At 40.0% G+C, this 12827-nt stretch overlaps 1 long non-coding RNA gene across 1 annotated transcript; it reads left to right on the top strand.

The window, feature by feature from the left end:
* Window positions 1-10912: 10912 nt before the first annotated feature.
* LOC129657634 (uncharacterized) lies at window positions 10913-12622 on the top strand. The gene is made up of 3 exons (XR_008716921.1): window positions 10913-11306; window positions 11901-11961; window positions 12486-12622. It is a non-coding gene; the product is annotated as an uncharacterized LOC129657634 (long non-coding RNA).
* The last annotated feature ends 205 nt before the right edge of the window (window positions 12623-12827 follow it).

Genomic DNA, 12827 nt, shown 5'->3' with positions numbered 1-12827 from the left:
GCACACTAAAGTTTGAGGGACACTGAACCCCTAACTATCCTCTTTGTTGCTATTGTTTAGTTACTAAGTCATGTCCAACTCTTTGTGACCCCATGGACTGTAGCCCACCAGGCTCCTCTGTCCATGGGATTTCCAAGGCAAGAATACTGGAGTGGGTTGCCTTTTCCTTCAAGGGATCTTCCCGACCCAGGGATCACATCTGTGTCTCCTGTATTGGCAGGTGGATTCTTCACTGCTGAGTCACTAGGGAAGCCCCCATATTCCTCTACTTGCATCCTTAATGACACTTGGAGTGGTGGGCATTCTGGTATTCTGTTTCTAATCAGAAGGAGGTGACTAAGTAAGTCACTGCAGCATAGTAACATGTTATCTCTTTTTTTAAACCCAGTTCAAGCCTTGTACAATGTGTACAAGGCTCAGAATGTCCATGGTGTCAAATTATAAACAAATTTATTCTTGTCAATGGATTTTTTCAAGCTCTCTTGGCCTAACCATGAGCATCTGCCCCTTGTGCTATGGTCTCTAGCAGAGAATACACTTTACATAATATGTTAACGTAGTATGTTTACAGTTTACATAATATGTTTACATAATATGTTAGCTCAGAAGGTAGACACTGTTGATTTGACATTTCCTGACTTCTTGAAATACAAAAGCTCAGTAAGTATAAGGAATACTTCCCTTCATTTCTTAGAAAAGTAATTTTATCCACGTGTCTATTGCTCACAGTCCTTTTAAAATCTTTTTTTTTTTTCCCCACTGATTGACAAAAGACTCATTACCAAGGGTTTCTCTGGTGTCTCAGTGGTAAAGAATCCACCTGCCAATGCAGGAGACGGAGGTTTGATCCCTGGGTTAGGAAGACTCCCTGGAGAAGGAAATGGCAAACCCCTCTAGTATTTTTTGTCTGGGAAATCCCATGGACAGAGAAGCTTGGTGAGCCCCACAGTCCATGCGGGTCACAAAAGAGTCAGACACGACTTAGCAATGAAATACCAACAACTCATTACCAAACTTTAGTTAGGTTCCTTTGAGCCCTCAATTAAGCCTCAGTCTTGGCCCCATCCTTGTTAGGACTGGATAGATCAGTTTCAGCAAGAATTCTGCTAAGTTAGTGTGGAGAATCTCTCACCCTGCATATCTGATCAAATTCTTCTTCTCCCACTCTTGATATCTAGTCACCTCAGCTTGTCTTCAGCAAGAATCCTGTTAAGTCAGTTCAGCAAGAATTCTCCTACCCCTGATGTCTCCTCATCATTACTTTCCATCCACTGACTCCCTCACTCTGCTCATTGGCTTCAAATCCCCAGCTCTCTTTGCTACATTGGAGGTCAAGCCTGATCTCATTCACACTTCTGTTACAATAGTCGTGACATTTTTCATAATAGTCCTAAGTAGTCTTCCTTACCCTTTTAACACCTGTCAAAATACTTTTGTCTTTAACAATAAACTTTTTAAAAATTCTTTTTTTTTGTCTTTTATTGGGGAGTTTAATCTATTTATATATATATATTTTTTTCGTTTCATACATGATATTACACATGTTTCAATGCCATTCTCCCAAATCTTCCCACCCTCTCCCTCTCCAACAGAGTCCATAAGACTGTTCTATACATCAGTGTCTCTTTTGTCGTCTCGTACACAGGGTTATTGTTAAGAGAAGCAGCCAGAGCACAGAAACATTGTCAAGAATTCATACTCAGAGAACAATGGCATACTCATAGAGAATTGTAAAACACTGGAACAGTTTGAACAGAATTTACAGAAACTGAACAGAAATTTGAACAGAATTTACTAAAAGTATATCTGAGACTATTTAACTCTAAACAAAACAAGTTATGCAAGTTTGTGATTTTTACCCAGAATGCTAAATACAGTCTAAGTAAAATCAAACATCTAAACAAAAAATGTGAAGTCCTGAAATACTAATGATCTGTTTCTGTTTGTATCAATAGTATAAATAGAAATGAGCAAGCTGAACAGAGGTCCAATAATCCTGCATTAACTCATCTCTTGGGCAGGTACCCACATCTAGTTTCACTCACACTGCTTAAGTTAAGCCCAGCAATGAGACAACAGGAGACTCTTCTCATGTCCCTCCAAAGGCCATAAAAATGATGACAGGGTGGCTCATTTACAAAGGTCCAGGCACTGTACACAACAATACCCCCATCACATCAAGCACCTCACTAGGGATAACCTTTAAAAGACCTCTAAATACTCTCAAGTCTAAAAATTAGCAAAAAAGGTCAAAGTAGATGAAGTTGTAGGCATCTCCTTGGTTGGGTGCTTCCTTATCCACAAGTGTCTTTCCCAAGGCTCCATTCTATATAACACAAGCCAATAATACGTTCTCAAAAATAAATAAATAAATAAAACAAAAGCCAAACAATGGTATCTTGATCAAATATACTTGGAAAAGAATGAATGTTAAATCCTCCTTGAAAGGATTTCATGTGTTCATTAGCATACCCTGCCCAGTGAACTAGACCCCACATGTTGCAACTAAAGACCCAATGCAATCAAATAAATAATTAAATTTTAAAGATTCTAAACCATATTAGCATTTAAGGTTCTGAAAAGTTCTGAAGGAAAGGAGCTTGTATAACTTTCTTTAATCCATGGTTTTCCCAAATGACAACTGCCACGGAACCACTTTTTTAAATGTTATATTCTGCATTACTCATTGAAAACGGCTGAACTTACAGTGAGGACTTCAACTTCTTGGAGAAAGAAAAGAAGGAGGAAATGAGAAAGAAAAGTATGTTATATAGTCAGTGAACTTTAAAAAGGAAAGGATTAAGGCATGGCATTCACAACACTCACACACACACACTCTCACACATCACCATCATTACTTTCTCATCTCTCAAAAAAATACTAGGGAAATTTTGCTTTTTCTTTGAAGGTGGAGAGCTTAGAGGCTGCGTGTTGTCAACAGAAGAGGCCCTACTGGTGACAGGAGGTGAGGACAGGCATAGAGGATAAGAGGCATTCCACGTAGTCCATGGGGCTGGGGTGAGATACCTGTACTTACCAGGGTCAAGAGAGCCCAGCCCAGTGGCAGCAGCTCACAAAAACATATAATTTATTCAGAAAGACAAAATGCAGTCACTGAGGGCACTAGAAAAAATAGGAGGAAGACTGGAGAAAGCAAAGATCGGGGAGGGTAATGGAAGCAACCTTTGCACCCACTGTTATTCACCATTTGCTATTACCTTGAAGATGTGGGGCACTTGGTGGTTAAGCTCAGGAACTCTGGAACCAAACTGCCAGAGTCTGAACCCTGGCTCTGTCACTCACCAGATGTGCGGTCTTACATAAGTTGCTAACCTTTCTGTGCCTCTAGTTTTCTCACATATATCTGACATACTTACATGATACACTTATGTCATAGGCTTGTTGTGAAGCTAGTATGTATAATTCAGTATGGCAATGCCTTGCACACAGAAAGTACTAAGAAATATTAGTTATCGTCATTACAGATATTTTTGCTGCAGCTTGATAAACATTCTGGAGAAAAAACTCTGTATTCTACCCAACTGTGCTCTAAAAATATAGTTTATGAGAGGAAAACAAAGAGGAGTAGAGGTACCTGTCAAAACTTATGCAACCTGTCATCAGGGCACTACAAAAACTGTAACTAGTATTGCTCGGACTTGCCAAGTAGGAAAGAACATAGCTGAAACTTGCCCCAGCAGGTGCTTAAACTGCACAAAGACAACTGAATGGAAATGCGGGCCATCCTTCAGTCTGAGCAGACTGACTGGTGGGTGCCGAGAGGATGCAGGTGTGCGCAGGGCTCTGGACCAGAGGTGCTGCCACTGAGGCAATCCCAGGAAGCAGTGTGACCCACCAAGAGTCATCAACTGCATGAGACCAGGGGTGTGTCCATCAGGGAACGCAACCTTCAGTCCAGACAAACGATTTTAATTTTCACAAAATACAGCAGAAAGTATTCCTGCCAACAATGCAATTGACCTATTCCAGGGTCTTCACTGAGAGAAAGAAACTTAGGAAGCTCACTGTTTCCACACATGTAAGCCACATCTGTTCACCCAGTTTTTTCAGCACTGAAGTTAGTAGTCTGCTATCTCTTTGCCTGAATCCTTTGTCACTGAGTTAATGTATAATTCATGCAGGAAAGAGAAGTATTATATATTAGATCCCTGCTTAATAAACTTTCCTATTTTATTTTTTTGGTCGTGCTGTGCAGCTTGCAGGATCTTGGTTCCCAGACCAGGGATTGAACTCTGACCCTCAGCAGTGAAAGTGTGGAGTCCTCACCGCTGGACTGCCAGGAAATTCCCTAAATTTTCCCATTTCAAGATGAGGTAACTGAGAAAAGAACTCATTAACTTGCCCAACATCAGACAGCCATTCAGAAGCCAAGGCTGTGGTCCATACTCAGAGAGTGGACAGCCTATCTTCTTCAGTGTCTTTGTGAGATTAAGAAACTAAACTGCAAAATCAACACTTGTCTCAATCGGAGTTTAAAGTTCAAAAATAAACTGAAAAAAATTTTTTAGGTTTGGCTATATGCCTTCAACCTAACTCTTCAACACCCAATCCGAAACACAAGTAATACAAAACTGTAAGCAATTAAAATTAAGTCAGAGCACCTCGCCTCCATGCTACCCGACTCCTCCCATGCCAAGCCCCTCCCTTCAGCACACAGTCCTCCCCTTCTTTTCCTCACACTACTCCCAACCTGTACACACCAAGTCCTAACTGAACCCCCCAGACACAAGTTCGTTATGAATCCATCATCTTGTTTTGCTCCTGAATCCAACACTTGGAGAGTCAATCTCCAAGACTGACTCCAATCTTGGTCAACCATTTCTCACTCTGTTAAGCAAGAACCCTTTGGTACTTTCCTGAAACCTGGAACCACTTCCAGACAGGTAAACTGTTGAACCATGTGGACTTCATCTCGAATTCTTGCAGCAATGGCCCTTGTCATCTCTCTGGAGTCTACAACACTCTCCCAACTTATCCCCTGCCTGCCTGCAGCCACCTACAGCACTTCCACAAAAGCAGCCGAGCTGCAACACAAGGTGGTCCATCCCCACAGCACAGCAGTCTGTCGTCTGCCCTACACTACCAGCCTCTCCTCTCCTACCGCCTGCCTAATCACACTAAACAGCTTAAAGTTCCTTAAACATGCCAGATTGGTTCTTAACATTTCTGTTCTTCAAGCATGTACCTTATTCTGCCTGAAAGATCTCCTCCTCTGCTCCAGACCCCACCTCCTCCAGTTCTACAGTCTACATAATCTCTTCCTAGTAAACCCTCACCCCAAGTTTATATGATTCTGTTTAAGAATCATGTTCATTGTTGTGCCTTTACAAACCTGCAATCCCTCCTTCATCCCACAACTTCTGTAGAAGTGCCCATTCCTTCTTTCAGTTCTTTCTTGGTCATAGAGTCCTAGCTTCAGGAATTCCCTGGTAGTCCAGTGGTCAGAATTCATCACTCTCATTGCTGAGGGATGGGGTTCAATCCCTGGCTGGGGAACTAAGATCCTGCAAGCCACACCAACCAACCAAAAATAATAAATAAACAGTCCTAGCTTAATCCCTATAACACTCTTATTGCCCTTTGTTCCTTACAGGCACATCTTCTTCTACTACACTCTGGGCTCCTTGAGGACAGGAACTGTATCTAAACTATTTCAGTATCTCTGGTGCCTAACATTATTCCTGGTATGTAGTTGGGGACTAATAAGTGCTTGTTTACTGAGTGAATGAATGACATTTATGTATGTTTAAGGTATTTATTTCTACACCATCTTGTGGTCATTCCTAGACATGGCACCTGCTCCAAGATCCTGAAATCCTGTGAATTAAGAAACATTCCAGATTTCTCCAAGATTTCTTATTCTTAGCTGTCCAAAACACTCATAAAGATGGGAGACTCAACTGATTAGATAACTTGCAATAGTTGTTATTCTACTATTAAAAGGAACAACTAAAAGTCAAGAACAATAAAAACTTAGGGAATCAATCTCTCAAGTTGTTCTGCATTTATCAGAAAAAACAACTGTGTGGATGTAAGTACGACAAAAGCAGACACATTACTTTGCGAACAAAGGTCTGTCTAGTCAAGGCTATGATTTTTGCAGTAGTCATATATGGATGTGAGAATTGGACTATAAAGAAAGCTGAGTGCTGAAGAATTGATGCTGCTGAACTGTGGTGTTGGAGAAGACTCTTGAGAGTCCCTTGGACTGCAAGGAGATCCAACCAGTCCATCTGAAAGGGAATCGGTCCTGAATATTCATTGGAAGGACTGATGTTGAAGCTGAAACTCCAATACTTTGGCCACCTGATGCAAAGAAATGACCCATTTGAAAAGACCCTGATGCTGGGAAAGATTGAAGGCGAGAGGAGAAGGGGACAACAGAGGATGAGATGGTTGGATGGCATCACCAACTCAATGGACATGGGTTTGGGTGGACTCTGGGAGTTGGTGATGGACAGGGAGGCCTGGCATACTGCAGTCCACGGGGTCGCAAAGAGTCAGACACGACTGAGTGACTGAACTGAACTGAAGTAAAGACAAAATCTCCTTCTTTTAATATTTCCCTTTAGTAAACTAAATTCTAGTAGGTATTTCTAGAGTACTTTCCATCAGATATTTTATGCTATTGTACAGTCAATTCAAACTTATCACTACATATAGCAGAAAGAAACGGGAGTCATTACAAATAAATAACTTACTTTATTTTCCAAGATGAATGGTCCAGAAAGTGGCTTTAAATATTAAATGTACCCAAATGTTTTCTTTTAAAATCAATAAGCCCAGATGACAATATGTCTTTTCTCCAAATTCCTGCTTAATTCCTTCTGATGCTTTCTTGATTGACGCCATGTGTTATCTTGAGAGTTGTTTTTTTTTTTTTCTGTCAATATTCCATTCTAATACTCTCTCTCAGGATCCAACAAAGAAAAGGGTCTAGAGACTTGTAATCCAGCAAGGAATGCATCAGAACTTTAAATAGGACACTTATAAATGCCTATTCATTTACAGAAATTCGTAACTAGAAAACAGAGAAGTTTTTTTTTTACTTTTTAAAATGTGGAAGACTCACAATTTAGCCTGGAAATTCAACCTCAAATATATCAAGTAACTCATGTTATCCTAACTTTCTCTACTAATCAGTTCCACTGATTTTTTGTTGTTGTTGCTGTTTTTAGTCCATACTAGATATGTAGGGTAAGGTTGAGCAGACATAAGCAAAGGAAATCCTCCTGACCTCAAGAAAATTAGTTGAAAAATTAAAACCAAGAATAATAGTAGTATTTTGAGAATTATAAAATATAAATCTTAAGTACCATGGCAGAGATGCCAACTAGAGTACACAGAAAGCTATCTAGGAGAGATGGAAGTTGAATTAAAAATTTAAGAATATTAAGGGTCAAGGGGCTTTTTTCGAGGCATAAATGTCCACTTGGGCAAAGATGCAATAGGAATGAGCATGAAATGTTCCAAAAGCGTTTCCTTTCTAAAGTGCTGCTGGTAAGCTGCAGTCTGTCAAAAAAGAATGTCATGCAATGAAGAACCACTTAAATACCAATGTGCATTTAATCCAAAATACCCCAGATTTGTAAACAGTCTTCTATAAGAAGCAAATAAGAATGCTTACAAATAGGGTAAATTCATTCAAGGGTGCTAAGGGCCTATCATAAGTTAGTGATAGCAATACTGAAGAATGGACAAAGAAAAGAAGCATTTTAAAGAAGTAATGATAGAAATCTGTATCCAGGAAAGGATAGGAAAAGGAGCATGTCAAGGCTGTATATTGTCACACTGCTTATTTAACTTATATGCACAGTACATCATGAGAAATGCTGGGCTGGATGAAGCACAAGCTGGAATCAAGATTGCTGGGAGAAATATCAATAACCTCAGATACACAGATGACACTATCCTTATGGCAGAAAGTGAAGAAGAACTAAAGAGCCTCTTGATGAAAGTGAAAGAGGAGAGTGAAAAAGTTGGCTTAAAACTCAACATTCAGAAAACGAAGATCATGGCATCTGGTCCCATCACTTCATGGGAAATAGATGGGGAAACAGTGGAAACAGTGTCAGACTTTATTTTTCTGGGCTCCAAAATCACTGCAGATGGTGCTTGCAGCCATGAAATTAAAAGACACTTGCTCCTTGGAAGAAAAGTTATGACCAACTTAGACAGCATATTAAAAATCAGAGACATTACTTTGCCAACAAAGGTCCATCTAGTCAAGGCTATGGTTTTTCCAGTGCTCACATATGGATGTGAGAGTTGGAGTATAAAGAAAGCTGAGTGCCAAAGAATTGATGCTTTTGAACTGTGGTGTTGGAGAAGACTCTTAAGAGTCCCTTGGACTGCAAGGAGATCCAGCCAGTCCATCCTAAAGGAAATCAGTCCTGACTATTCATTGGAAAGACTGATGTCTAAGCTGAAACTCCAATACTTTGGGCACCTGATGTGAAGAACTGATTCATTTGAAAAGACCCTGACGTCTTTTCAGGAATGACTGAAGGCAGGAGGAAAAGGAGACAACAGTGGATGAGATGGTTGGATGGCATCACTGACTCAATGGACATGTTTGAGTAGACTCTGGGAGTTGGTGATGGACAGGGAGGCCTGGTGTGCTGCAGTCCATGGGGTCGCAAAGAGTCGGACATGACTGAGCGACTGAACTGAACTGAATGATATTATACTTGTGGCAAGTGAGTAAAGTCAAGTTACTTGAGAAGTTCTAATGTAATAAAAGTAGTCAGGAAGGAAAGCTGTCTTTGAGCAGGATGTGATGAACATGGATCTGGGATGAGCCTGGGCCATCAGGAAGGAGATAGGTATGTGGAGGCGAGAAGGAGAAATGTTCCTCCCACTCCCGATGTTTCCTCCATGTGGATGAATGTCCAGTAGTGCAATACCCCGGCCTCACTCCATCTCTTCATTCACTCCTCCCCACGTGAGGCTGATTGAGGAATTTGAGAGTAAAAGTTGGACAAGTCCCACATCTCTCCTTTTTCCACTTATCTTGGGCAGCAATTACCAGGAGGAAGAACATCCTGCTCATCCTCCACCTGTTCAAGTTTTAAAGTGGACTGTCTAGTTTTAGGCCCAGTATGAGGAACTCAATTTCTCCTAAGTATAAGCCACTTTTTCCAGTTGCAACTTTATTAATAGTAAAGATGGTGTTTTGGTTTCATTTGACTTACTCCCAGTCTATCTCTTACCTAGCTCATATCTGGGTGTGGCGGTTGAGTGCTAGTCATTAGTCCCCTAAAACCTCAATAATGTTCTTCAGGGAATGAGACCATACACAGTGATGCTGGTTTAAGAAATATCAACATATAGGTTATAGTTAAAGCTGAATTCCCTAGGAGTGAGTATAAAGAAATAAGAGGGAAAGATGGCAGACAGAGAGATGAATAACCAAACACAGGTCACTAATGTATGCTAAAGCATCCAAGCAAAAAGACCAGCACAGGCAAAATCGGAAAACTATGGGGCATCATAAGAAAAGGCGATTAATCCTGACTGACTAAACCATAAAGTCTGTGTAGGGAATGAGAGAAAGGAACAAATGATAGGCTAGAAAAGTAAGTCAGAGCCAGCTTTTAGAAAAATTTAGACATTTCTGGATAGCAATGGGCAAACATTAAGTATTCTAAACAGATCTATGATGAGACACATGCTACTTTAAGAAGCATAAGCTAGAGGCAGTGAATCAACTAGCCTGGAAAAGTGAGAGACAACACATGAGGAGACAGAGAAATCCTGAGAGGACTGATCAACCAGATGTGCAGTGGAGTGGAGAGAGAGAGAATGGGTATAAGAACTACTACAGAATTGAGGGGTATTAGAGAACTATTAATTACAGGGGACAAGGATGAATAGAGAGGGGTAACTTCAACAGTTCAGACCCATATAATACAAAGACTGATAATGTCTTTGAAAGAAATTAAAAAGTCGGATAGAACACCGAAACTACAGGCGAGAAAAGTAAAAATAGATAAGTGGGACTACATCAAACTTAAAATCTCCTGAAGATCAAAATAAACAACCAATAGGGTGAAAAAAGCAGCCTACAGAATAGAAGAAAATAACTATAAATCATATATCTGATAAGGGGTTAATATCCAAAGTATGTAAGGAAAAACTCAACAACAATGACATCCAATTAAAAACATGGGCAAACGACTTGAATAGACATTTCTCCAAAGAAGACACTTAACATCACTAATCATTACGGAAATGCAAATCAAAATCACATGAGATACTACCTCACTCCCATCAGGATAGCCATTACCAAAAAAAAAAAAAAAGGAAACTAACACAGTTGGTGAAAATGAAGAGAGACTGAAACCACTTGTGCCCATTGGTGGGAGTGCAAAATGGTACAGCCATTACTGAAAAGAACATGGAGGTACAGCCGTTATTGAAAAGAACATGAAACAGAATTACCATATTATCTACCTATCCAATTTCTAGGTATTTATCCAAAAGAATTCAAAGGAAAATCTCCAAGATATTTACACACCCATGTTCATCACAGCATTAACACAATAGCCAAGAGATGGAAATAATCCAAATGTTCATTGACAGGTGAATGGATAAATAAAATGTGGCATATACAAATAATAGAATATTATGCAGCTTTAAAAAGGAAGGAATCTTGTCACATGCTACCACATGGATGAACCTCAAGAATATTGTAAGTGAAATAAGCCAGTCATGAAAGGACAAATGCTCCATGATACCACTCATGTGAAGTTTCTAGAGAAGTCAAAATCAGAAATAGAAACTAAAAGGGTAGGTTGCCAAAGGCAGGGATAAAGCAAAAAGAAGAATTACTGTTAAGTGGGTGTAGAATTTCACTGTTACAAGATGAAAAAGTTCTAGAGATCTGTTGTACAGTATTGTAAGTACACACTACTAAATTACACACTTAAGAACGGTTATGAAGGCTTCACTGCAGCTCAGCTGGTAAGAAATCCACCTGCAACACAGGAGACCCTGGTTCAATTCCTTAGGAAGATCCCCTGGAGAAGGGATACTCACTCCAGTATTCTTGGGCTTCCCTGGTGGATCAGTCAGTAAATAATCTGCCTTTAATTAGCTAGACATGGGTTCAATCCCTGGGTTGGGAAAATCCCTTGGAGGAGCGCATGGCAACCCACTCCAGTATTCTTACCTAGAGAATCCCCATGGACAGAGGAGCCTGACAGGCTGCCGTTCATGGGGTCACAAAGAGTTGGACACAACTGAGTGGCTAAACACACACACACACAAGAATAGTTATGAAGGTAAATCATGTGTTATATTTTTTTACTACATTTAAAAAAAGAAATAAAGAAGAATAATTTGTTTGTTTGATAGGGGGAAACTGATGTTAAGTCTGATTTTGTCACATAAATATATACCCTGCTTCAAGTGCCAAAATGTCCTCTATAAAAATAGCAGATTATATTGTCAACTCAGAATGCTTGAATACATCAATTTGTCTTAGATGTCACTTTTTTGGGACTGTGCCCCACTTCAACTTTGGCCTCCAAACAGATGCTCCTGTAAATCCCTTACATGGTTCAATAAACATGGACTATGAAACAACATTCTACCCTACTGATGCCAAAACAAAACACTCCAGAATAAATGCAATTTTGCAGATTGTTTCACAGTCCAGCAGTTGCCATTTCATGTTCAAAATCAGAAGTCTGCTCCTTTTTATTACAAAACAGCATATGCACATCCATCAAACTCCGTTACCATTCCTCATGGGAAGTGTAAGTCGGAGCCAAGAAAACTGACCTTTATTGGTCTACTACAAATCCATTTCATTTCAATTCAATTCAATGCACATCAGCTTAAAAGACACTTGTTTTATATCTGTTTTTCCCTAGCACTGAGGATCAAAATGAGTGAGTCAAGACTTCTGTCTTCAAAGAGCTCAAAGTCCAACAGGTGAGCCAACCATGTACATAAATAAATATAATAATTTAAAGTTCTCTTATTGAAACATTGTTGTTGTTGTTTAGTTGCTAAGTCATACCCAACTCTTTTGTGACCCCATGGACTGTAACCCACTGGCTCTTTTGTCTGTGTGATTTCCTAGGAAAGAATACTGGAGAGGGTTGCCATTACTTACTCCAGGGGATCTTCCTGATCCAGGGATCAAACCTGACTCTCCAGCATTGGCAAATGGATTCTTTACCAGGGAGCCACCAGGGAAGCCCACAGAAGCATTATCAAATGCTATAGAAACACAGACTGGGGAAACCAACTTCTTCCTGCAGTCATCACACACACACAGAAATACAGAAGTAACACTGAGAAGGGGAGGGAAGAAACTGACATTCTGAGGTTCTCTTTGGCCTGGGTACTTTGTGTAGATACTGTTATGTAATCCATTTTTCCAAAGAAGAAATCAAGGCTCAGATGAGCTCTGAATCCAAATTTATCTAGCTCCAAAGCTCATGCTCTTTCAGGTGAGTACTGGTGTGGCCAGCGAACAGGGAAGCACCACTGGACTAAAGAAACAGGAGCAAATCAGACCAAGGAGAACCTGACTCGTGTTGGAGGAGTGATTTGTGCCATGTGACTAGAACAGAGATGATAGATATACTGGCTAAAGGTAAGTTTGAGAAGGTCAGCTAAAGCTGGGTTGTAAGAGACTTCTAATTATCAGCAAGTACTCTGAATTAAAATCCAGAGGCCAGTAATTTTCAAATGACATTCTAAGGACACTGTCCATTCAGTAATTCTGCATATTTTTATAGGGGGAATTTGGAGTAGTATTTATTTTAAGGGAAAAGGAGTTCCATTTCTAA

Source organism: Bubalus kerabau, chromosome 7, assembly GCF_029407905.1.
Source record: "Bubalus kerabau isolate K-KA32 ecotype Philippines breed swamp buffalo chromosome 7, PCC_UOA_SB_1v2, whole genome shotgun sequence".
NCBI classification, from domain to species: domain Eukaryota; kingdom Metazoa; phylum Chordata; class Mammalia; order Artiodactyla; family Bovidae; genus Bubalus; species Bubalus kerabau.
Note: the sequence above shows the minus strand (reverse complement) of the source record. Positions and strands in the feature narration are given on the sequence as shown.